We start from the raw sequence: 6,107 nt of genomic DNA, 5'->3' as shown, positions 1-6,107 counted from the left end.
GATACGAAATAATTTATATCGTATTTCCTTATTTACAAACAGTTATTAACACTTTAACATCATCTTGTTTGGATATTAACATTGCTCATTTTCAGATTCACAACGACATATAAGTTTGATCTTGGAAAAATTCCGTATTCCGCACTTAAAATTAATTATTGTTTATAAATTGTTAATATTTAACTTATTTTAACGGAATTTCATCGCATACAACAAAGCGCAACACTACAAAATATATAGCTGTAAGTGTGTACAATAATTATTTATTATATGCGAGAAATTTATATTTATACTAATAATTCGGAAGCATCGACAGTGTATCTTAATTAAGAATAAAAAGATATATAGTTCTAAGTAATAATATATATTAATTTCCTTATCCTATCTTATGCTCTATAATATATATATATAACAATAAATAATTATTTTTAATAATTTCATAAAAATATTCTTATCTTATTCGCCTTCACTCGTTGGTTAAGTATTTCAAGTCAGTTGGTCGTTTAAAGTTAGCTGTGAAGGGGTCTATAGAGAGACATGTATAGATATATATAGCATATGTGAAAAAGGCGATTTTGTTTCGAGGGCTACAGGTTAAGTGTTAGCACTTAGGTCGAATCTTTTCACGTAGGCAACTTTCATTTTACGTCTTCTGACGAAGGGAATTCAAATTGGGCCTTCATACAGGCTCTTTCATAGAGTTGCACTTTTAAGGTAGTACTATAAAGTTATACTACAGCTTTAATTAGTCAAGTTTTTAATTAGAGTTAATTAGTAAGATATTATTGAAGAATATTGGGTGATCCCGTATTTAAAAGTGGTTCTCAAAGTTTGAAGTCTGTAGTTAAATTCACTTTTGAGTTATTCGCGATTTTGTGTGAAATATGGATTTATAGATATAAGTGCGAAAATAATTTTAGATTCCGTTATACTTATCGTAGGACGTTCGGGATTGATTCTATTAAATCGGCGTCGTGAATTTACATATTATAGTCCTTTTACAAAAATCAAAATATTGTTTATTGTTATTTTTATACCAAAAAGGTGTTTATTTTATTTTTAAAATAATTAATTTAAATATTTTTTCTTAATTTCAATAACTAGTCCTGATATAGTTTGTCGACAAAATATTACTTTTAATTCAATTGTTTTAATAAATTTTCTATTCAACATTTTAAGTGTTCAGATGGGCTTACATATAAGAGTGAAATTATTTTTATATTTCTTTATACTCGTCGTAGGACGCTCAGGATTGATTCGGCGTATATATATCAGATCGGCGTCGCGAATTTACATACTATAATTTATTTATAAAAATTAAAGTATTATTTATTATTATTCTCATACCAAAAAGGTGTTTATTTTAAATTTAAAATAATTAATTTAAACATTCTTTCTTGGTTTCAATAACTAATTAATATACAGTTCATTGACAAGATATTATTTTTAATCCAACTGTTCTAGTAAATCTTTTATTCAATAATTCAAATGTTCAGCTCTTGTGCTTGCATTCACAGGTACAGTCTGAGCAAGTATTATTTTAAACTAGTGTAATCGCTTATTTCTCGTTTGTTATTCAATTATTTTAAAAGTTTTACTAGTTTATTAATTTAGAATTAATTAATTATTAATTTATTTCAGCAAATTTATACGGTTTATTAGGGTTAAAATATTAAATTACATTATTTCTTAGCGGACACTTGTCGACCGGTTTTAAGGTAGCTGTACCTCGCTGCCAGAGGGCGGCTAGGTAAGTCACTTGTTGCTTGCGTGCATGCAGAGAAAAAGTGTCAAGAAATATCAATTTTCTTTTGTAGTTTTCCAGAAAACGGTAAGTTATTGAAAATTTTGACTTTTACCATTATTATTGTTATTTTTTATAGATTATTTTAACGCATAGTGGTTTTTCAAAAATGTCGATATCTCGCGAACGGGACGTCGTAGCGATGTATTATAAACACTAATAACCTTAATCCAGCTTGAATATTCGAATTATAGAGTTGTACTAAAAATTTTGAGTTTGCTATAAATCGGAAACGTTTAGAGATAACTATTTTGAGTTCGGTCCGTAAAGTTCGCTTTAGTTGTGAGATTATTCTGGCAATAAAAAATTTTGAAAAATTTAAATTTTAAAATTTTTGAGTTTTTGTAAAATTTAATAATTTGTTTTATTTTCAGGTAAATTCAATCTAGAGGCATTACTAATTCGTTTTTGATTGTTTTCAGATATCAAGGCCATGGAACATCAGATGGAATTAATTTCTGTAGTGTCTGTCGGAGAAGGGAACTCTCGAAGGATCCTTCTCTATGGGACCTTCATTGATCTGAGGGACAGTGCTCGCGTGATTTTGCAGTTCACCGAGCCTATCGATGCAGAAGATGGGCACCAAATGGTGCAATCGTTGAGGGTCCTAGCTCGGGAAATAGAGGAGCAATTTACCGAACCGGCGGATGAGCCATTTCTCGAGCCGGAGGAAGAGCCGATCGAGGGGCCAGTACAGCCAAATTTTTGGGAGCGCGTGCGCGATTTAATTAGGATAGTAACACGTTTCATTTTCTAATTTTATGTTATATATATATATATTCCTTTTTATATTTACTTTTATATTTTTATATTAGTTATATATTTATTATTTGCATATATATATATATATATATATATTCGCTATTTATATATTTATCCCTTTTATGAAATTTTTATAATTATAATTTTATATATTTTCCTATTTTTATATTAATTTTATTATTTTTATATTAGCTTATTATTATTTTATATATTTTGTAATTTATTAATTTTTATATTTTTATATCTCATAATAATTTTTTAGAATATATATATATTTATTGTTTAAACCGATTAGTTCAATCACCTTTCTCCAATAATATTAATTTTGCGTTAATTTTTAAGCGCGTTAAAATTAAATTTCAAGTAATTGTAATATTGTTGAAGATCGTAAATTGTAATTGCCTGCGTTGTACAATTTATATGAACACATAACGGTGGTTGCAGTGTAAGATTTTGTCGATGATTCGAATTGCTTCCTATACATTAAGGCTAGAAATCTGTTATTAGAATTTTATAATTTTCCTCAATGTATTCCAATAGGTCTGTTTTACCGGCTTATGTTTCATAGTCGATAACTAAGTCTTTACTCTCCCGTCATAGTATTATAATTTAAATATGACTCTAAAGCGACTAGATTCATTATTAATGTATGAATATATTTATAGATTTCTGTCCTTAGTGTATTTATTACAAGGAAAGTAAATTTTAATAAACGAATAAGGTAAGGTTAGAGATCCGAGAATAAATTATATAGCTTTGAATTTACTGGATAATTAGCAATTGAGAATTTAACGTTTATAATCTATTGATGAAACCTTATGTTTCACGATAGCATTATTATTTAAAGATAATTAAATTTATTTATTCCGGGACATCCACCTTAAATATTATAATCTTAAATTACTAGATTATATTTGGTCATGCAATTTAATAATTGAGGATATATCTCTACTGACAACTAATTGATTATTTTATTTTTCAGAAATTTTACGGGACGTTACAAGTAAACACTTGACAGTCTCATTATATATTGCGCGCCCCTGCCTGCCCGTTGTATCGAACTCGTAAGTTGCTACCTATTTTCAATTATAACTCGAAAACTAAGCTTCGGACAAAATTTTGTAAAAGAAAAAATCGTCTCAGAATTCGCTCAAGAATATGGCATTGCAAGGACATCAAGTTATTTTGAATCACCCTGTATATAGAAAGATGACCTGCATATAATATAATAATTTTAGATTTTAATAATTATCTGTCAATAGTTTAATAGTTTCTGACGCCTTATATTATCGCTTATGCGCCTTTTTCCGTTTTTTAAAGGAGAATCACAGCACAAAATTCACACTTCACTGCCTGCATTAATCTCAATGTTCACCGATCTACGACACTAGAATTCGATTCGAGTTTTCGATCCGAGAAAGGTTAGGTAATCAAAAAGCGGTAATCTTATACAGTGATGGGAGAAAGTTCCGTAACGGTCAACTTATAAAAATCGCTCCAGGAACGTTCCAAACTTCAACCAGCTGAAAAAAGATATTATTTTTGAAAGAATATATTATATTTGTCAAGTTATAATCAATTATACTCGCGTCATTATCTTTTATCCGTATAATTACGTAAAAAAGTAATAACATCATTTATTAAAAAAATAAGAATTACTCTCTCAATTTCTTAGAGTAATAACGCACTCGAAAAATTGAATGACTGGTCGTGTCGCTCGAGTTAGAGTGACTTTTCATTCATACGAAGTTAATTCTTCCTCTTTTTGTTGCAAAGTGAATTTTTCACTATACAAAGTAGAGTGATTATGTGTACTTTATTTTATAGAGCAAATATTTTCACTCTATGCAGTGTCGAGTGAATATTTCATTCACATGAAGAGTGCAATCTCAACTGTTAAAACAAACGCCTTACCAAGAAAGAAGATTTCATTCTCTGATCGAGTGAATTTACGTCGCAACGAGTAATACATTACTCTACGTTAGAGTTAAACAACACTTTTATGAAAAGTGAAGTTTTACTGTTTACGAGTGGCAGTATTTTTACTATCGCTTCAAGTGAATATCCACTCGTTTGGAGTTAGATTTCACTCTAAAAAATTTAGAGAGTACTAACAAGGAAAGAGACTCAAGTGTCCCCCTCCGATTTTGACAAGCTTTAAATATGTTGTAAAATAGCTCAAAATAAGAGACACGTAATTTTTTATGTGCTTTCTCGCATGTTTAGGGTTGAAACAACCCCTACAAGCTAAAACGGTTTTTTTGGTTTTGACTGAATATCGTCAAAACTGTAAGAGATATCAAAAAATGTTTCAAATAAAAGTTGCACGATCTTTTATGAGCTTTATAACCGCGTAGCACAATTTTTAAAAAATTTTATATTTCTTAATTTACTCCTACTCTTTCTTATTATTTTTACGAATTTCAAAATTTTTGTTATGACAAAAGTTGTAGCATTTTTTACATTGAATACAAACATATATAATTTTATTATGTTTCGAAATCGCATCTTTCAGAAATGAGCTGTCAATGTCGCACTATATGCATAACGCATCGTTTGTGCCGCGCTTGTGTAATCGATAAGATGAATAAAATTAGAAATAAAAATTGTAATGAAACATACGGAAAAATGTTCTGATCAAAGAACAAAGTTTACTAAAGTTGTTGCCAAGGCATCCTCTCTATTTTATAGTCGCATTTCGAGCGCATTTATAGCGCAGCGCGTTGTCACATCCCGTCAGTGCATATTACGTTTTAAAGTTGTGCGCTTGTTAGTGATTACGGAAAAACAATACATAAAACAGCATAAAAAAAAAACAGCAAATTCACTATAAAGTAAGTATTATTTTTTTGTACACAAATAAGGAGAAGTATTTAATTGTTATATTTTTCAAAATGGTTTAATTAAATCCATTTAACGTAATAATGTTAGTATACGTAACTTTTTCAGCCCTTAATCTATCAACAAGTCCGATAACATCTGAAGAACAAGAAATGGCACGTAAAATAGAATCTATGCTGAAAGAAATGCGCGATGAGAGATACAAAATGGAAGTAAAAGAATCTTTAGATTATAAAAACAATAACGATATTCCAACAGCAGAGCAATTCGAACTAGGAGAGGAAGAAGAAGAAGATGAGGTATTTGACGCAAATTCTAAAGTTATATGTATTACAGATGAATGTATTCCGTATGAATATAAAAAAAATACAGTCAAATTTTGGAAAAGAGCACAACAAGGCCAAGAACATTAGAAGGAGTAAAACGAAGATTTCGGAAAGTATATTCATTACATCAATTACGACGATGGGAAATTCAAGTGAATCAAGGTGGCAGTAGATTCAAAAAATTAAAACAAATTTTGGAATACATTAAATAATTTTCATACAGCTCTTGAAAAGAGAATTATTGTTCACGACGCTGATTTAGCTCGATGGGTTGTTCAGGCACAAAAAATTTAAATGTACCAGGATTCAAAGCTTTATTGCGATGGATACAAAAATTTAAAATAATACATAATACTGTATCTCGTAAAATAACA

Source organism: Linepithema humile, chromosome 3, assembly GCF_040581485.1.
Source record: "Linepithema humile isolate Giens D197 chromosome 3, Lhum_UNIL_v1.0, whole genome shotgun sequence".
Taxonomy (NCBI): domain Eukaryota; kingdom Metazoa; phylum Arthropoda; class Insecta; order Hymenoptera; family Formicidae; genus Linepithema; species Linepithema humile.
This window is presented reverse-complemented; position numbering follows the sequence as displayed.